Below are 20,497 nucleotides of genomic sequence, written 5' to 3'. Positions count from 1 at the left end.
CACGTCATTTAACAGGATTCAGCACCACCCACAAGACAGCTACCTGTCATGTCATGTCAAACCTGCACAGGTGTGCTAGATTATTATTATTTAGTTTTATTTTATTTTTTTACACCAATCAGTGTGCAAACATGGTCATTAAAACGCTAAATGAATAGACGTTCATAAACCAGTCAGTGCAACTCATCATTTTGGTCTCCAATTCTCAAACTCAAATTCTCACCCACGGAGGATTAAATGAGAATCTTTCTTGTTTAACACTGGAATGGGGTGGTGCACTGTTCACTACCCGAATATACTGCCACATCGGGTCAATGCATAGGGCGACAGAAGCAAGCTTCCAAATCAGCTCCCTTTCTCAAAAATCCATTTAATTTATGGTCCCCAGATAGGGAACGTATGTATCAGTATGTGCTCACAAATCACCCAAGTGCAAGTATTCACACAAAAAAAAACGTGCCTCAGGATGCGATCTGTCGCAAGATCCTTTCTTTTTTTACACTTGATCTAAGCCAAAAGGCCTAGAGGGGATAACCGGGAAAGGGGTGGACCCAACCATGTCCCCTTCATGAGCACTCACATTACTCATAGGAATGGAAGGAAGGCTGGCAGCCAACCAGCCTCCCATACACTCTCTGGGTGGGTGGCAGTCAGCCACCCATACATACATACAGCACAGGCTAAACCCACATCATCACTTAAAAAAAGGACAGGCGACCATTGCACTCTGATGGAGCATTTAGCAATGCAATCCATAGCCTGGCTTTTGCCTGAACCCCCATCACTCCTCCTCTTGCATATAAGACAATATTTCAGATCTGCATATGAAAACAACACGCCTACCTTTGTTGCACATAGCTGCCTGCCTGTCTCTAGTTACCCCACTGGCTGTAGCTGCGTCCCTTCCGACATGGAATAACACCAACTGTAACGATAAACTGAAAATTAACAGTATAAACCTGCATCATTTTGGACTCTGGTATTTGCTGAATCCGGGTGACCTGACAATCGATGGTGGTGCCGCTGGTGATTCTGGCCTTCTTGGAATCTGTTGGGCCTATGTGTTAGCTCACACATCACTTGGGTATCCATGGTAACTACCACAACATGGTCATCTGCAGTTTACATCTAGCCCGTGGCATTGAATGGCATTTTAAAAGTGCTAAGGGTCCTGGTGCAATAATCCTCCCATGAGGATCAGCCTCAACGGCTTTGTAGATTGCACTCATGTCAGCAACTCCATATACATTTTTTTTTCTTCATGCTTCTTTCTTCATCCTTTTTTCTTTCTGTCATTCAGACTTTCATTCATTCGATCTCTCTCACTCACTTGCTTTAACTCATTTGTTCTCACTCACTCACTCACTCACTCAATCACTCACTCACTCATTCACTCTCACTCACTCTCACTCTCTCACTCACTCGCTCACTAAGTCAGTCTCTCTCTCTCTCTCTCTCTTTTTCTTTTTATATATATTTTTTTCCGTCTTCTTCTTCTTCTTCTTCTTCTTCTTCTTCAGACCCTGTCATAGCACTAATGCCTTTCCAATACCACCAGCAGATGGAGACACTCCATTGCAACATTGGTTGTGAGCAGCAGTTTCTAAAAACAAATGCCTCATGGCGGATTTCCCATCCATCAATGGATGGTAAATTTTGTTTTTATCATTCACTGACCACAGATACCAATGCATGGTCAAGCAACAGCAATGACACACCCTTGTGTATAGGCATGAGACCCTCACGTCATTTAACAGGATTCAGCACCACCCACAAGACAGCTACCTGTCATGTCATGTCAAACCTGCACAGGTGTGCTAGATTATTATTATTTAGTTTTATTTTATTTTTTTACACCAATCAGTGTGCAAACATGGTCATTAAAACGCTAAATGAATAGACGTTCATAAACCAGTCAGTGCAACTCATCATTTTGGTCTCCAATTCTCAAACTCAAATTCTCACCCACGGAGGATTAAATGAGAATCTTTCTTGTTTAACACTGGAATGGGGTGGTGCACTGTTCACTACCCGAATATACTGCCACATCGGGTCAATGCATAGGGCGACAGAAGCAAGCTTCCAAATCAGCTCCCTTTCTCAAAAATCCATTTAATTTATGGTCCCCAGATAGGGAACGTATGTATCAGTATGTGCTCACAAGTCACCCAAGTGCAAGTATTCACACAAAAAAAAACGTGCCTCAGGATGCGATCTGTCGCAAGATCCTTTCTTTTTTTACACTTGATCTAAGCCAAAAGGCCTAGAGGGGATAACCGGGAAAGGGGTGGACCCAACCATGTCCCCTTCATGAGCACTCACATTACTCATAGGAATGGAAGGAAGGCTGGCAGCCAACCAGCCTCCCATACACTCTCTGGGTGGGTGGCAGTCAGCCACCCATACATACATACAGCACAGGCTAAACCCACATCATCACTTAAAAAAAGGACAGGCGACCATTGCACTCTGATGGAGCATTTAGCAATGCAATCCATAGCCTGGCTTTTGCCTGAACCCCCATCACTCCTCCTCTTGCATATAAGACAATATTTCAGATCTGCATATGAAAACAACACGCCTACCTTTGTTGCACATAGCTGCCTGCCTGTCTCTAGTTACCCCACTGGCTGTAGCTGCGTCCCTTCCGACATGGAATAACACCAACTGTAACGATAAACTGAAAATTAACAGTATAAACCTGCATCATTTTGGACTCTGGTATTTGCTGAATCCGGGTGACCTGACAATCGATGGTGGTGCCGCTGGTGATTCTGGCCTTCTTGGAATCTGTTGGGCCTATGTGTTAGCTCACACATCACTTGGGTATCCATGGTAACTACCACAACATGGTCATCTGCAGTTTACATCTAGCCCGTGGCATTGAATGGCATTTTAAAAGTGCTAAGGGTCCTGGTGCAATAATCCTCCCATGAGGATCAGCCTCAACGGCTTTGTAGATTGCACTCATGTCAGCAACTCCATATACATTTTTTTTTCTTCATGCTTCTTTCTTCATCCTTTTTTCTTTCTGTCATTCAGACTTTCATTCATTCGATCTCTCTCACTCACTTGCTTTAACTCATTTGTTCTCACTCACTCACTCAATCACTCACTCACTCATTCACTCTCACTCACTCTCACTCTCTCACTCACTCGCTCACTAAGTCAGTCTCTCTCTCTCTCTCTCTCTTTTTCTTTTTATATATATTTTTTTCCGTCTTCTTCTTCTTCTTCTTCTTCTTCTTCTTCTTCAGACCCTGTCATAGCACTAATGCCTTTCCAATACCACCAGCAGATGGAGACACTCCATTGCAACATTGGTTGTGAGCAGCAGTTTCTAAAAACAAATGCCTCATGGCGGATTTCCCATCCATCAATGGATGGTAAATTTTGTTTTTATCATTCACTGACCACAGATACCAATGCATGGTCAAGCAACAGCAATGACACACCCTTGTGTATAGGCATGAGACCCTCACGTCATTTAACAGGATTCAGCACCACCCACAAGACAGCTACCTGTCATGTCATGTCAAACCTGCACAGGTGTGCTAGATTATTATTATTTAGTTTTATTTTATTTTTTTACACCAATCAGTGTGCAAACATGGTCATTAAAACGCTAAATGAATAGACGTTCATAAACCAGTCAGTGCAACTCATCATTTTGGTCTCCAATTCTCAAACTCAAATTCTCACCCACGGAGGATTAAATGAGAATCTTTCTTGTTTAACACTGGAATGGGGTGGTGCACTGTTCACTACCCGAATATACTGCCACATCGGGTCAATGCATAGGGCGACAGAAGCAAGCTTCCAAATCAGCTCCCTTTCTCAAAAATCCATTTAATTTATGGTCCCCAGATAGGGAACGTATGTATCAGTATGTGCTCACAAGTCACCCAAGTGCAAGTATTCACACAAAAAAAAACGTGCCTCAGGATGCGATCTGTCGCAAGATCCTTTCTTTTTTTACACTTGATCTAAGCCAAAAGGCCTAGAGGGGATAACCGGGAAAGGGGTGGACCCAACCATGTCCCCTACATGAGCACTCACATTACTCATAGGAATGGAAGGAAGGCTGGCAGCCAACCAGCCTCCCATACACTCTCTGGGTGGGTGGCAGTCAGCCACCCATACATACATACAGCACAGGCTAAACCCACATCATCACTTAAAAAAAGGACAGGCGACCATTGCACTCTGATGGAGCATTAGCAATGCAATCCATAGCCTGGCTTTTGCCTGAACCCCCATCACTCCTCCTCTTGCATATAAGACAATATTTCAGATCTGCATATGAAAACAACACGCCTACCTTTGTTGCACATAGCTGCCTGCCTGTCTCTAGTTACCCCACTGGCTGTAGCTGCGTCCCTTCCGACATGGAATAACACCAACTGTAACGATAAACTGAAAATTAACAGTATAAACCTGCATCATTTTGGACTCTGGTATTTGCTGAATCCGGGTGACCTGACAATCGATGGTGGTGCCGCTGGTGATTCTGGCCTTCTTGGAATCTGTTGGGCCTATGTGTTAGCTCACACATCACTTGGGTATCCATGGTAACTACCACAACATGGTCATCTGCAGTTTACATCTAGCCCGTGGCATTGAATGGCATTTTAAAAGTGCTAAGGGTCCTGGTGCAATAATCCTCCCATGAGGATCAGCCTCAACGGCTTTGTAGATTGCACTCATGTCAGCAACTCCATATACATTTTTTTTTCTTCATGCTTCTTTCTTCATCCTTTTTTCTTTCTGTCATTCAGACTTTCATTCATTCGATCTCTCTCACTCACTTGCTTTAACTCATTTGTTCTCACTCACTCACTCACTCACTCAATCACTCACTCACTCATTCACTCTCACTCACTCTCACTCTCTCACTCACTCGCTCACTAAGTCAGTCTCTCTCTCTCTCTCTCTCTTTTTCTTTTTATATATATTTTTTTCCGTCTTCTTCTTCTTCTTCTTCTTCTTCAGACCCTGTCATAGCACTAATGCCTTTCCAATACCACCAGCAGATGGAGACACTCCATTGCAACATTGGTTGTGAGCAGCAGTTTCTAAAAACAAATGCCTCATGGCGGATTTCCCATCCATCAATGGATGGTAAATTTTGTTTTTATCATTCACTGACCACAGATACCAATGCATGGTCAAGCAACAGCAATGACACACCCTTGTGTATAGGCATGAGACCCTCACGTCATTTAACAGGATTCAGCACCACCCACAAAACAGCTACCTGTCATGTCATGTCAAACCTGCACAGGTGTGCTAGATTATTATTATTTAGTTTTATTTTATTTTTTTACACCAATCAGTGTGCAAACATGGTCATTAAAACGCTAAATGAATAGACGTTCATAAACCAGTCAGTGCAACTCATCATTTTGGTCTCCAATTCTCAAACTCAAATTCTCACCCACGGAGGATTAAATGAGAATCTTTCTTGTTTAACACTGGAATGGGGTGGTGCACTGTTCACTACCCGAATATACTGCCACATCGGGTCAATGCATAGGGCGACAGAAGCAAGCTTCCAAATCAGCTCCCTTTCTCAAAAATCCATTTAATTTATGGTCCCCAGATAGGGAACGTATGTATCAGTATGTGCTCACAAGTCACCCAAGTGCAAGTATTCACACAAAAAAAAACGTGCCTCAGGATGCGATCTGTCGCAAGATCCTTTCTTTTTTTACACTTGATCTAAGCCAAAAGGCCTAGAGGGGATAACCGGGAAAGGGGTGGACCCAACCATGTCCCCTTCATGAGCACTCACATTACTCATAGGAATGGAAGGAAGGCTGGCAGCCAACCAGCCTCCCATACACTCTCTGGATGGGTGGCAGTCAGCCACCCATACATACATACAGCACAGGCTAAACCCACATCATCACTTAAAAAAAGGACAGGCGACCATTGCACTCTGATGGAGCATTTAGCAATGCAATCCATAGCCTGGCTTTTGCCTGAACCCCCATCACTCCTCCTCTTGCATATAAGACAATATTTCAGATCTGCATATGAAAACAACACGCCTACCTTTGTTGCACATAGCTGCCTGCCTGTCTCTAGTTACCCCACTGGCTGTAGCTGCGTCCCTTCCGACATGGAATAACACCAACTGTAACGATAAACTGAAAATTAACAGTATAAACCTGCATCATTTTGGACTCTGGTATTTGCTGAATCCGGGTGACCTGACAATCGATGGTGGTGCCGCTGGTGATTCTGGCCTTCTTGGAATCTGTTGGGCCTATGTGTTAGCTCACACATCACTTGGGTATCCATGGTAACTACCACAACATGGTCATCTGCAGTTTACATCTAGCCCGTGGCATTGAATGGCATTTTAAAAGTGCTAAGGGTCCTGGTGCAATAATCCTCCCATGAGGATCAGCCTCAACGGCTTTGTAGATTGCACTCATGTCAGCAACTCCATATACATTTTTTTTTCTTCATGCTTCTTTCTTCATCCTTTTTTCTTTCTGTCATTCAGACTTTCATTCATTCGATCTCTCTCACTCACTTGCTTTAACTCATTTGTTCTCACTCACTCACTCACTCACTCAATCACTCACTCACTCATTCACTCTCACTCACTCTCACTCTCTCACTCACTCGCTCACTAAGTCAGTCTCTCTCTCTCTCTCTCTCTTTTTCTTTTTATATATATTTTTTTCCGTCTTCTTCTTCTTCTTCTTCTTCTTCTTCTTCAGACCCTGTCATAGCACTAATGCCTTTCCAATACCACCAGCAGATGGAGACACTCCATTGCAACATTGGTTGTGAGCAGCAGTTTCTAAAAACAAATGCCTCATGGCGGATTTCCCATCCATCAATGGATGGTAAATTTTGTTTTTATCATTCACTGACCACAGATACCAATGCATGGTCAAGCAACAGCAATGACACACCCTTGTGTATAGGCATGAGACCCTCACGTCATTTAACAGGATTCAGCACCACCCACAAGACAGCTACCTGTCATGTCATGTCAAACCTGCACAGGTGTGCTAGATTATTATTATTTAGTTTTATTTTATTTTTTTACACCAATCAGTGTGCAAACATGGTCATTAAAACGCTAAATGAATAGACGTTCATAAACCAGTCAGTGCAACTCATCATTTTGGTCTCCAATTCTCAAACTCAAATTCTCACCCACGGAGGATTAAATGAGAATCTTTCTTGTTTAACACTGGAATGGGGTGGTGCACTGTTCACTACCCGAATATACTGCCACATCGGGTCAATGCATAGGGCGACAGAAGCAAGCTTCCAAATCAGCTCCCTTTCTCAAAAATCCATTTAATTTATGGTCCCCAGATAGGGAACGTATGTATCAGTATGTGCTCACAAGTCACCCAAGTGCAAGTATTCACACAAAAAAAACGTGCCTCAGGATGCGATCTGTCGCAAGATCCTTTCTTTTTTTACACTTGATCTAAGCCAAAAGGCCTAGAGGGGATAACCGGGAAAGGGGTGGACCCAACCATGTCCCCTTCATGAGCACTCACATTACTCATAGGAATGGAAGGAAGGCTGGCAGCCAACCAGCCTCCCATACACTCTCTGGGTGGGTGGCAGTCAGCCACCCATACATACATACAGCACAGGCTAAACCCACATCATCACTTAAAAAAAGGACAGGCGACCATTGCACTCTGATGGAGCATTTAGCAATGCAATCCATAGCCTGGCTTTTGCCTGAACCCCCATCACTCCTCCTCTTGCATATAAGACAATATTTCAGATCTGCATATGAAAACAACACGCCTACCTTTGTTGCACATAGCTGCCTGCCTGTCTCTAGTTACCCCACTGGCTGTAGCTGCGTCCCTTCCGACATGGAATAACACCAACTGTAACGATAAACTGAAAATTAACAGTATAAACCTGCATCATTTTGGACTCTGGTATTTGCTGAATCCGGGTGACCTGACAATCGATGGTGGTGCCGCTGGTGATTCTGGCCTTCTTGGAATCTGTTGGGCCTATGTGTTAGCTCACACATCACTTGGGTATCCATGGTAACTACCACAACATGGTCATCTGCAGTTTACATCTAGCCCGTGGCATTGAATGGCATTTTAAAAGTGCTAAGGGTCCTGGTGCAATAATCCTCCCATGAGGATCAGCCTCAACGGCTTTGTAGATTGCACTCATGTCAGCAACTCCATATACATTTTTTTTTCTTCATGCTTCTTTCTTCATCCTTTTTTCTTTCTGTCATTCAGACTTTCATTCATTCGATCTCTCTCACTCACTTGCTTTAACTCATTTGTTCTCACTCACTCACTCACTCACTCAATCACTCACTCACTCATTCACTCTCACTCACTCTCACTCTCTCACTCACTCGCTCACTAAGTCAGTCTCTCTCTCTCTCTCTCTCTTTTTCTTTTTATATATATTTTTTTCCGTCTTCTTCTTCTTCTTCTTCTTCTTCTTCTTCAGACCCTGTCATAGCACTAATGCCTTTCCAATACCACCAGCAGATGGAGACACTCCATTGCAACATTGGTTGTGAGCAGCAGTTTCTAAAAACAAATGCCTCATGGCGGATTTCCCATCCATCAATGGATGGTAAATTTTGTTTTTATCATTCACTGACCACAGATACCAATGCATGGTCAAGCAACAGCAATGACACACCCTTGTGTATAGGCATGAGACCCTCACGTCATTTAACAGGATTCAGCACCACCCACAAGACAGCTACCTGTCATGTCATGTCAAACCTGCACAGGTGTGCTAGATTATTATTATTTAGTTTTATTTTATTTTTTTACACCAATCAGTGTGCAAACATGGTCATTAAAACGCTAAATGAATAGACGTTCATAAACCAGTCAGTGCAACTCATCATTTTGGTCTCCAATTCTCAAACTCAAATTCTCACCCACGGAGGATTAAATGAGAATCTTTCTTGTTTAACACTGGAATGGGGTGGTGCACTGTTCACTACCCGAATATACTGCCACATCGGGTCAATGCATAGGGCGACAGAAGCAAGCTTCCAAATCAGCTCCCTTTCTCAAAAATCCATTTAATTTATGGTCCCCAGATAGGGAACGTATGTATCAGTATGTGCTCACAAGTCACCCAAGTGCAAGTATTCACACAAAAAAAAACGTGCCTCAGGATGCGATCTGTCGCAAGATCCTTTCTTTTTTTACACTTGATCTAAGCCAAAAGGCCTAGAGGGGATAACCGGGAAAGGGGTGGACCCAACCATGTCCCCTTCATGAGCACTCACATTACTCATAGGAATGGAAGGAAGGCTGGCAGCCAACCAGCCTCCCATACACTCTCTGGGTGGGTGGCAGTCAGCCACCCATACATACATACAGCACAGGCTAAACCCACATCATCACTTAAAAAAAGGACAGGCGACCATTGCACTCTGATGGAGCATTTAGCAATGCAATCCATAGCCTGGCTTTTGCCTGAACCCCCATCACTCCTCCTCTTGCATATAAGACAATATTTCAGATCTGCATATGAAAACAACACGCCTACCTTTGTTGCACATAGCTGCCTGCCTGTCTCTAGTTACCCCACTGGCTGTAGCTGCGTCCCTTCCGACATGGAATAACACCAACTGTAACGATAAACTGAAAATTAACAGTATAAACCTGCATCATTTTGGACTCTGGTATTTGCTGAATCCGGGTGACCTGACAATCGATGGTGGTGCCGCTGGTGATTCTGGCCTTCTTGGAATCTGTTGGGCCTATGTGTTAGCTCACACATCACTTGGGTATCCATGGTAACTACCACAACATGGTCATCTGCAGTTTACATCTAGCCCGTGGCATTGAATGGCATTTTAAAAGTGCTAAGGGTCCTGGTGCAATAATCCTCCCATGAGGATCAGCCTCAACGGCTTTGTAGATTGCACTCATGTCAGCAACTCCATATACATTTTTTTTTCTTCATGCTTCTTTCTTCATCCTTTTTTCTTTCTGTCATTCAGACTTTCATTCATTCGATCTCTCTCACTCACTTGCTTTAACTCATTTGTTCTCACTCACTCACTCACTCACTCAATCACTCACTCACTCATTCACTCTCACTCACTCTCACTCTCTCACTCACTCGCTCACTAAGTCAGTCTCTCTCTCTCTCTCTCTCTTTTTCTTTTTATATATATTTTTTTCCGTCTTCTTCTTCTTCTTCTTCTTCTTCTTCTTCTTCAGACCCTGTCATAGCACTAATGCCTTTCCAATACCACCAGCAGATGGAGACACTCCATTGCAACATTGGTTGTGAGCAGCAGTTTCTAAAAACAAATGCCTCATGGCGGATTTCCCATCCATCAATGGATGGTAAATTTTGTTTTTATCATTCACTGACCACAGATACCAATGCATGGTCAAGCAACAGCAATGACACACCCTTGTGTATAGGCATGAGACCCTCACGTCATTTAACAGGATTCAGCACCACCCACAAGACAGCTACCTGTCATGTCATGTCAAACCTGCACAGGTGTGCTAGATTATTATTATTTAGTTTTATTTTATTTTTTTACACCAATCAGTGTGCAAACATGGTCATTAAAACGCTAAATGAATAGACGTTCATAAACCAGTCAGTGCAACTCATCATTTTGGTCTCCAATTCTCAAACTCAAATTCTCACCCACGGAGGATTAAATGAGAATCTTTCTTGTTTAACACTGGAATGGGGTGGTGCACTGTTCACTACCCGAATATACTGCCACATCGGGTCAATGCATAGGGCGACAGAAGCAAGCTTCCAAATCAGCTCCCTTTCTCAAAAATCCATTTAATTTATGGTCCCCAGATAGGGAACGTATGTATCAGTATGTGCTCACAAGTCACCCAAGTGCAAGTATTCACACAAAAAAAAAACGTGCCTCAGGAAGCGATCTGTCGCAAGATCCTTTCTTTTTTTACACTTGATCTAAGCCAAAAGGCCTAGAGGGGATAACCGGGAAAGGGGTGGACCCAACCATGTCCCCTTCATGAGCACTCACATTACTCATAGGAATGGAAGGAAGGCTGGCAGCCAACCAGCCTCCCATACACTCTCTGGGTGGGTGGCAGTCAGCCACCCATACATACATACAGCACAGGCTAAACCCACATCATCACTTAAAAAAAGGACAGGCGACCATTGCACTCTGATGGAGCATTTAGCAATGCAATCCATAGCCTGGCTTTTGCCTGAACCCCCATCACTCCTCCTCTTGCATATAAGACAATATTTCAGATCTGCATATGAAAACAACACGCCTACCTTTGTTGCACATAGCTGCCTGCCTGTCTCTAGTTACCCCACTGGCTGTAGCTGCGTCCCTTCCGACATGGAATAACACCAACTGTAACGATAAACTGAAAATTAACAGTATAAACCTGCATCATTTTGGACTCTGGTATTTGCTGAATCCGGGTGACCTGACAATCGATGGTGGTGCCGCTGGTGATTCTGGCCTTCTTAGAATCTGTTGGGCCTATGTGTTAGCTCACACATCACTTGGGTATCCATGGTAACTACCACAACATGGTCATCTGCAGTTTACATCTAGCCCGTGGCATTGAATGGCATTTTAAAAGTGCTAAGGGTCCTGGTGCAATAATCCTCCCATGAGGATCAGCCTCAACGGCTTTGTAGATTGCACTCATGTCAGCAACTCCATATACATTTTTTTTTCTTCATGCTTCTTTCTTCATCCTTTTTTCTTTCTGTCATTCAGACTTTCATTCATTCGATCTCTCTCACTCACTTGCTTTAACTCATTTGTTCTCACTCACTCACTCACTCACTCACTCAATCACTCACTCACTCATTCACTCTCACTCACTCTCACTCTCTCACTCACTCGCTCACTAAGTCAGTCTCTCTCTCTCTCTCTCTCTTTTTCTTTTTATATATATTTTTTTCCGTCTTCTTCTTCTTCTTCTTCTTCTTCAGACCCTGTCATAGCACTAATGCCTTTCCAATACCACCAGCAGATGGAGACACTCCATTGCAACATTGGTTGTGAGCAGCAGTTTCTAAAAACAAATGCCTCATGGCGGATTTCCCATCCATCAATGGATGGTAAATTTTGTTTTTATCATTCACTGACCACAGATACCAATGCATGGTCAAGCAACAGCAATGACACACCCTTGTGTATAGGCATGAGACCCTCACGTCATTTAACAGGATTCAGCACCACCCACAAGACAGCTACCTGTCATGTCATGTCAAACCTGCACAGGTGTGCTAGATTATTATTATTTAGTTTTATTTTATTTTTTTACACCAATCAGTGTGCAAACATGGTCATTAAAACGCTAAATGAATAGACGTTCATAAACCAGTCAGTGCAACTCATCATTTTGGTCTCCAATTCTCAAACTCAAATTCTCACCCACGGAGGATTAAATGAGAATCTTTCTTGTTTAACACTGGAATGGGGTGGTGCACTGTTCACTACCCGAATATACTGCCACATCGGGTCAATGCATAGGGCGACAGAAGCAAGCTTCCAAATCAGCTCCCTTTCTCAAAAATCCATTTAATTTATGGTCCCCAGATAGGGAACGTATGTATCAGTATGTGCTCACAAGTCACCCAAGTGCAAGTATTCACACAAAAAAAAAACATGCCTCAGGATGCGATCTGTCGCAAGATCCTTTCTTTTTTTTACACTTGATCTAAGCCAAAAGGCCTAGAGGGGATAACCGGGAAAGGGGTGGACCCAACCATGTCCCCTTCATGAGCACTCACATTACTCATAGGAATGGAAGGAAGGCTGGCAGCCAACCAGCCTCCCATACACTCTCTGGGTGGGTGGCAGTCAGCCACCCATACATACATACAGCACAGGCTAAACCCACATCATCACTTAAAAAAAGGACAGGCGACCATTGCACTCTGATGGAGCATTTAGCAATGCAATCCATAGCCTGGCTTTTGCCTGAACCCCCATCACTCCTCCTCTTGCATATAAGACAATATTTCAGATCTGCATATGAAAACAACACGCCTACCTTTGTTGCACATAGCTGCCTGCCTGTCTCTAGTTACCCCACTGGCTGTAGCTGCGTCCCTTCCGACATGGAATAACACCAACTGTAACGATAAACTGAAAATTAACAGTATAAACCTGCATCATTTTGGACTCTGGTATTTGCTGAATCCGGGTGACCTGACAATCGATGGTGGTGCCGCTGGTGATTCTGGCCTTCTTGGAATCTGTTGGGCCTATGTGTTAGCTCACACATCACTTGGGTATCCATGGTAACTACCACAACATGGTCATCTGCAGTTTACATCTAGCCCGTGGCATTGAATGGCATTTTAAAAGTGCTAAGGGTCCTGGTGCAATAATCCTCCCATGAGGATCAGCCTCAACGGCTTTGTAGATTGCACTCATGTCAGCAACTCCATATACATTTTTTTTTCTTCATGCTTCTTTCTTCATCCTTTTTTCTTTCTGTCATTCAGACTTTCATTCATTCGATCTCTCTCACTCACTTGCTTTAACTCATTTGTTCTCACTCACTCACTCACTCACTCAATCACTCACTCACTCATTCACTCTCACTCACTCTCACTCTCTCACTCACTCGCTCACTAAGTCAGTCTCTCTCTCTCTCTCTCTCTTTTTCTTTTTATATATATTTTTTTCCGTCTTCTTCTTCTTCTTCTTCTTCTTCTTCTTCTTCTTCAGACCCTGTCATAGCACTAATGCCTTTCCAATACCACCAGCAGATGGAGACACTCCATTGCAACATTGGTTGTGAGCAGCAGTTTCTAAAAACAAATGCCTCATGGCGGATTTCCCATCCATCAATGGATGGTAAATTTTGTTTTTATCATTCACTGACCACAGATACCAATGCATGGTCAAGCAACAGCAATGACACACCCTTGTGTATAGGCATGAGACCCTCACGTCATTTAACAGGATTCAGCACCACCCACAAGACAGCTACCTGTCATGTCATGTCAAACCTGCACAGGTGTGCTAGATTATTATTATTTAGTTTTATTTTATTTTTTTACACCAATCAGTGTGCAAACATGGTCATTAAAACGCTAAATGAATAGACGTTCATAAACCAGTCAGTGCAACTCATCATTTTGGTCTCCAATTCTCAAACTCAAATTCTCACCCACGGAGGATTAAATGAGAATCTTTCTTGTTTAACACTGGAATGGGGTGGTGCACTGTTCACTACCCGAATATACTGCCACATCGGGTCAATGCATAGGGCGACAGAAGCAAGCTTCCAAATCAGCTCCCTTTCTCAAAAATCCATTTAATTTATGGTCCCCAGATAGGGAACGTATGTATCAGTATGTGCTCACAAGTCACCCAAGTGCAAGTATTCACACAAAAAAAAAACGTGCCTCAGGATGCGATCTGTCGCAAGATCCTTTCTTTTTTTACACTTGATCTAAGCCAAAAGGCCTAGAGGGGATAACCGGGAAAGGGGTGGACCCAACCATGTCCCCTTCATGAGCACTCACATTACTCATAGGAATGGAAGGAAGGCTGGCAGCCAACCAGCCTCCCATACACTCTCTGGGTGGGTGGCAGTCAGCCACCCATACATACATACAGCACAGGCTAAACCCACATCATCACTTAAAAAAAGGACAGGCGACCATTGCACTCTGATGGAGCATTTAGCAATGCAATCCATAGCCTGGCTTTTGCCTGAACCCCCATCACTCCTCCTCTTGCATATAAGACAATATTTCAGATCTGCATATGAAAACAACACGCCTACCTTTGTTGCACATAGCTGCCTGCCTGTCTCTAGTTACCCCACTGGCTGTAGCTGCGTCCCTTCCGACATGGAATAACACCAACTGTAACGATAAACTGAAAATTAACAGTATAAACCTGCATCATTTTGGACTCTGGTATTTGCTGAATCCGGGTGACCTGACAATCGATGGTGGTGCCGCTGGTGATTCTGGCCTTCTTGGAATCTGTTGGGCCTATGTGTTAGCTCACACATCACTTGGGTATCCATGGTAACTACCACAACATGGTCATCTGCAGTTTACATCTAGCCCGTGGCATTGAATGGCATTTTAAAAGTGCTAAGGGTCCTGGTGCAATAATCCTCCCATGAGGATCAGCCTCAACGGCTTTGTAGATTGCACTCATGTCAGCAACTCCATATACATTTTTTTTTCTTCATGCTTCTTTCTTCATCCTTTTTTCTTTCTGTCATTCAGACTTTCATTCATTCGATCTCTCTCACTCACTTGCTTTAACTCATTTGTTCTCACTCACTCACTCACTCACTCAATCACTCACTCACTCATTCACTCTCACTCACTCTCACTCTCTCACTCACTCGCTCACTAAGTCAGTCTCTCTCTCTCTCTCTCTCTTTTTCTTTTTATATATATTTTTTTCCGTCTTCTTCTTCTTCTTCTTCAGACCCTGTCATAGCACTAATGCCTTTCCAATACCACCAGCAGATGGAGACACTCCATTGCAACATTGGTTGTGAGCAGCAGTTTCTAAAAACAAATGCCTCATGGCGGATTTCCCATCCATCAATGGATGGTAAATTTTGTTTTTATCATTCACTGACCACAGATACCAATGCATGGTCAAGCAACAGCAATGACACACCCTTGTGTATAGGCATGAGACCCTCACGTCATTTAACAGGATTCAGCACCACCCACAAGACAGCTACCTGTCATGTCATGTCAAACCTGCACAGGTGTGCTAGATTATTATTATTTAGTTTTATTTTATTTTTTTACACCAATCAGTGTGCAAACATGGTCATTAAAACGCTAAATGAATAGACGTTCATAAACCAGTCAGTGCAACTCATCATTTTGGTCTCCAATTCTCAAACTCAAATTCTCACCCACGGAGGATTAAATGAGAATCTTTCTTGTTTAACACTGGAATGGGGTGGTGCACTGTTCACTACCCGAATATACTGCCACATCGGGTCAATGCATAGGGCGACAGAAGCAAGCTTCCAAATCAGCTCCCTTTCTCAAAAATCCATTTAATTTATGGTCCCCAGATAGGGAACGTATGTATCAGTATGTGCTCACAAGTCACCCAAGTGCAAGTATTCACACAAAAAAAAAAACGTGCCTCAGGATGCGATCTGTCGCAAGATCCTTTCTTTTTTTACACTTGATCTAAGCCAAAAGGCCTAGAGGGGATAACCGGGAAAGGGGTGGACCCAACCATGTCCCCTTCATGAGCACTCACATTACTCATAGGAATGGAAGGAAGGCTGGCAGCCAACCAGCCTCCCATACACTCTCTGGGTGGGTGGCAGTCAGCCACCCATACATACATACAGCACAGGCTAAACCCACATCATCACTTAAAAAAAGGACAGGCGACCATTGCACTCTGATGGAGCATTTAGCAATGCAATCCATAGCCTGGCTTTTGCCTGAACCCCCATCACTCCTCCTCTTGCATATAAGACAATATTTCAGATCTGCATATGAAAACAACACGCCTACCTTTGTTGCACATAGCTGCCTGCCTGTCTCTAGTTACCCCACTGGCTGTAGCTGCGTCCCTTCCGACATGGAATAACACCAACTGTAACGATAAACTGAAAATTAACAGTATAAACCTGCATCATTTTGGACTCTGGTATTTGCTGAATCCGGGTGACCTGACAATCGATGGTGGTGCCGCTGGTGATTCTGGCCTTCTTGGAATCTGTTGGGCCTATGTGTTAGCTCACACATCACTTGGGTATCCATGGTAACTACCACAACATGGTCATCTGCAGTTTACATCTAGCCCGTGGCATTGAATGGCATTTTAAAAGTGCTAAGGGTCCTGGTGCAATAATCCTCCCATGAGGATCAGCCTCAACGGCTTTGTAGATTGCACTCATGTCAGCAACTCCATATACATTTTTTTTTCTTCATGCTTCTTTCTTCATCCTTTTTTCTTTCTGTCATTCAGACTTTCATTCATTCGATCTCTCTCACTCACTTGCTTTAACTCATTTGTTCCCACTCACTCACTCACTCACTCAATCACTCACTCACTCATTCACTCTCACTCACTCTCACTCTCTCACTCACTCGCTCACTAAGTCAGTCTCTCTCTCTCTCTCTCTTTTTCTTTTTATATATATTTTTTTCCGTCTTCTTCTTCTTCTTCTTCTTCTTCTTCTTCAGACCCTGTCATAGCACTAATGCCTTTCCAATACCACCAGCAGATGGAGACACTCCATTGCAACATTGGTTGTGAGCAGCAGTTTCTAAAAACAAATGCCTCATGGCGGATTTCCCATCCATCAATGGATGGTAAATTTTGTTTTTATCATTCACTGACCACAGATACCAATGCATGGTCAAGCAACAGCAATGACACACCCTTGTGTATAGGCATGAGACCCTCACGTCATTTAACAGGATTCAGCACCACCCACAAGACAGCTACCTGTCATGTCATGTCAAACCTGCACAGGTGTGCTAGATTATTATTATTTAGTTTTATTTTATTTTTTTACACCAATCAGTGTGCAAACATGGTCATTAAAACGCTAAATGAATAGACGTTCATAAACCAGTCAGTGCAACTCATCATTTTGGTCTCCAATTCTCAAACTCAAATTCTCACCCACGGAGGATTAAATGAGAATCTTTCTTGTTTAACACTGGAATGGGGTGGTGCACTGTTCACTACCCGAATATACTGCCACATCGGGTCAATGCATAGGGCGACAGAAGCAAGCTTCCAAATCAGCTCCCTTTCTCAAAAATCCATTTAATTTATGGTCCCCAGATAGGGAACGTATGTATCAGTATGTGCTCACAAGTCACCCAAGTGCAAGTATTCACACAAAAAAAAACGTGCCTCAGGATGCGATCTGTCGCAAGATCCTTTCTTTTTTTACACTTGATCTAAGCCAAAAGGCCTAGAGGGGATAACCGGGAAAGGGGTGGACCCAACCATGTCCCCTTCATGAGCACTCACATTACTCATAGGAATGGAAGGAAGGCTGGCAGCCAACCAGCCTCCCATACACTCTCTGGGTGGGTGGCAGTCAGCCACCCATACATACATACAGCACAGGCTAAACCCACATCATCACTTAAAAAAAGGACAGGCGACCATTGCACTCTGATGGAGCATTTAGCAATGCAATCCATAGCCTGGCTTTTGCCTGAACCCCCATCACTCCTCCTCTTGCATATAAGACAATATTTCAGATCTGCATATGAAAACAACACGCCTACCTTTGTTGCACATAGCTGCCTGCCTGTCTCTAGTTACCCCACTGGCTGTAGCTGCGTCCCTTCCGACATGGAATAACACCAACTGTAACGATAAACTGAAAATTAACAGTATAAACCTGCATCATTTTGGACTCTGGTATTTGCTGAATCCGGGTGACCTGACAATCGATGGTGGTGCCGCTGGTGATTCTGGCCTTCTTGGAATCTGTTGGGCCTATGTGTTAGCTCACACATCACTTGGGTATCCATGGTAACTACCACAACATGGTCATCTGCAGTTTACATCTAGCCCGTGGCATTGAATGGCATTTTAAAAGTGCTAAGGGTCCTGGTGCAATAATCCTCCCATGAGGATCAGCCTCAACGGCTTTGTAGATTGCACTCATGTCAGCAACTCCATATACATTTTTTTTTCTTCATGCTTCTTTCTTCATCCTTTTTTCTTTCTGTCATTCAGACTTTCATTCATTCGATCTCTCTCACTCACTTGCTTTAACTCATTTGTTCTCACTCACTCACTCACTCACTCAATCACTCACTCACTCATTCACTCTCACTCACTCTCACTCTCTCACTCACTCGCTCACTAAGTCAGTCTCTCTCTCTCTCTCTCTCTTTTTCTTTTTATATATATTTTTTTCCGTCTTCTTCTTCTTCTTCTTCTTCTTCTTCTTCAGACCCTGTCATAGCACTAATGCCTTTCCAATACCACCAGCAGATGGAGACACTCCATTGCAACATTGGTTGTGAGCAGCAGTTTCTAAAAACAAATGCCTCATGGCGGATTTCCCATCCATCAATGGATGGTAAATTTTGTTTTTATCATTCACTGACCACAGATACCAATGCATGGTCAAGCAACAGCAATGACACACCCTTGTGTATAGGCATGAGACCCTCACGTCATTTAACAGGATTCAGCACCACCCACAAGACAGCTACCTGTCATGTCATGTCAAACCTGCACAGGTGTGCTAGATTATTATTATTTAGTTTTATTTTATTTTTTTACACCAATCAGTGTGCAAACATGGTCATTAAAACGCTAAATGAATAGACGTTCATAAACCAGTCAGTGCAACTCATCATTTTGGTCTCCAATTCTCAAACTCAAATTCTCACCCACGGAGGATTAAATGAGAATCTTTCTTGTTTAACACTGGAATGGGGTGGTGCACTGTTCACTACCCGAATATACTGCCACATCGGGTCAATGCATAGGGCGACAGAAGCAAGCTTCCAAATCAGCTCCCTTTCTCAAAAATCCATTTAATTTATGGTCCCCAGATAGGGAACGTATGTATCAGTATGTGCTCACAAGTCACCCAAGTGCAAGTATTCACACAAAAAAAACGTGCCTCAGGATGCGATCTGTCGCAAGATCCTTTCTTTTTTTACACTTGATCTAAGCCAAAAGGCCTAGAGGGGATAACCGGGAAAGGGGTGGACCCAACCATGTCCCCTTCATGAGCACTCACATTACTCATAGGAATGGAAGGAAGGCTGGCAGCCAACCAGCCTCCCATACACTCTCTGGGTGGGTGGCAGTCAGCCACCCATACATACATACAGCACAGGCTAAACCCACATCATCACTTAAAAAAAGGACAGGCGACCATTGCACTCTGATGGAGCATTTAGCAATGCAATCCATAGCCTGGCTTTTGCCTGAACCCCCATCACTCCTCCTCTTGCATATAAGACAATATTTCAGATCTGCATATGAAAACAACACGCCTACCTTTGTTGCACATAGCTGCCTGCCTGTCTCTAGTTACCCCACTGGCTGTAGCTGCGTCCCTTCCGACATGGAATAACACCAACTGTAACGATAAACTGAAAATTAACAGTATAAACCTGCATCATTTTGGACTCTGGTATTTGCTGAATCCGGGTGACCTGACAATCGATGGTGGTGCCGCTGGTGATTCTGGCCTTCTTGGAATCTGTTGGGCCTATGTGTTAGCTCACACATCACTTGGGTATCCATGGTAACTACCACAACATGGTCATCTGCAGTTTACATCTAGCCCGTGGCATTGAATGGCATTTTAAAAGTGCTAAGGGTCCTGGTGCAATAATCCTCCCATGAGGATCAGCCTCAACGGCTTTGTAGATTGCACTCATGTCAGCAACTCCATATACATTTTTTTTTCTTCATGCTTCTTTCTTCATCCTTTTTTCTTTCTGTCATTCAGACTTTCATTCATTCGATCTCTCTCACTCACTTGCTTTAACTCATTTGTTC

General features: G+C 43.5%; 12 pseudogenes; all 12 read right to left on the bottom strand.

Moving 5' to 3' along the window:
- Positions 1 to 268: 268 nt before the first annotated feature.
- Positions 269 to 532, bottom strand: LOC130305641 (U2 spliceosomal RNA; annotated as a pseudogene).
- Positions 533 to 2,010: 1,478 nt separating this feature from the next.
- Positions 2,011 to 2,274, bottom strand: LOC130305646 (U2 spliceosomal RNA; annotated as a pseudogene).
- A 1,473-nt stretch (positions 2,275 to 3,747) lies between these two features.
- Positions 3,748 to 4,011, bottom strand: LOC130305645 (U2 spliceosomal RNA; annotated as a pseudogene).
- A 1,471-nt stretch (positions 4,012 to 5,482) lies between these two features.
- On the bottom strand, positions 5,483 to 5,746 carry LOC130305644 (U2 spliceosomal RNA; annotated as a pseudogene).
- Positions 5,747 to 7,224: 1,478 nt separating this feature from the next.
- LOC130305636 (U2 spliceosomal RNA) lies at positions 7,225 to 7,487 on the bottom strand (annotated as a pseudogene).
- A 1,478-nt stretch (positions 7,488 to 8,965) lies between these two features.
- On the bottom strand, positions 8,966 to 9,229 carry LOC130305643 (U2 spliceosomal RNA; annotated as a pseudogene).
- Positions 9,230 to 10,710: 1,481 nt separating this feature from the next.
- LOC130305677 (U2 spliceosomal RNA) lies at positions 10,711 to 10,975 on the bottom strand (annotated as a pseudogene).
- A 1,476-nt stretch (positions 10,976 to 12,451) lies between these two features.
- Positions 12,452 to 12,717, bottom strand: LOC130305622 (U2 spliceosomal RNA; annotated as a pseudogene).
- A 1,484-nt stretch (positions 12,718 to 14,201) lies between these two features.
- Positions 14,202 to 14,466, bottom strand: LOC130305669 (U2 spliceosomal RNA; annotated as a pseudogene).
- A 1,466-nt stretch (positions 14,467 to 15,932) lies between these two features.
- LOC130305678 (U2 spliceosomal RNA) lies at positions 15,933 to 16,198 on the bottom strand (annotated as a pseudogene).
- A 1,476-nt stretch (positions 16,199 to 17,674) lies between these two features.
- LOC130305642 (U2 spliceosomal RNA) lies at positions 17,675 to 17,938 on the bottom strand (annotated as a pseudogene).
- Positions 17,939 to 19,416: 1,478 nt separating this feature from the next.
- On the bottom strand, positions 19,417 to 19,679 carry LOC130305635 (U2 spliceosomal RNA; annotated as a pseudogene).
- Positions 19,680 to 20,497: the final 818 nt, after the last annotated feature.

This window comes from Hyla sarda, unplaced genomic scaffold (assembly GCF_029499605.1).
Source record: "Hyla sarda isolate aHylSar1 unplaced genomic scaffold, aHylSar1.hap1 scaffold_1328, whole genome shotgun sequence".
NCBI lineage: Eukaryota > Metazoa > Chordata > Amphibia > Anura > Hylidae > Hyla > Hyla sarda.
Note: the sequence above shows the minus strand (reverse complement) of the source record. Positions and strands in the feature narration are given on the sequence as shown.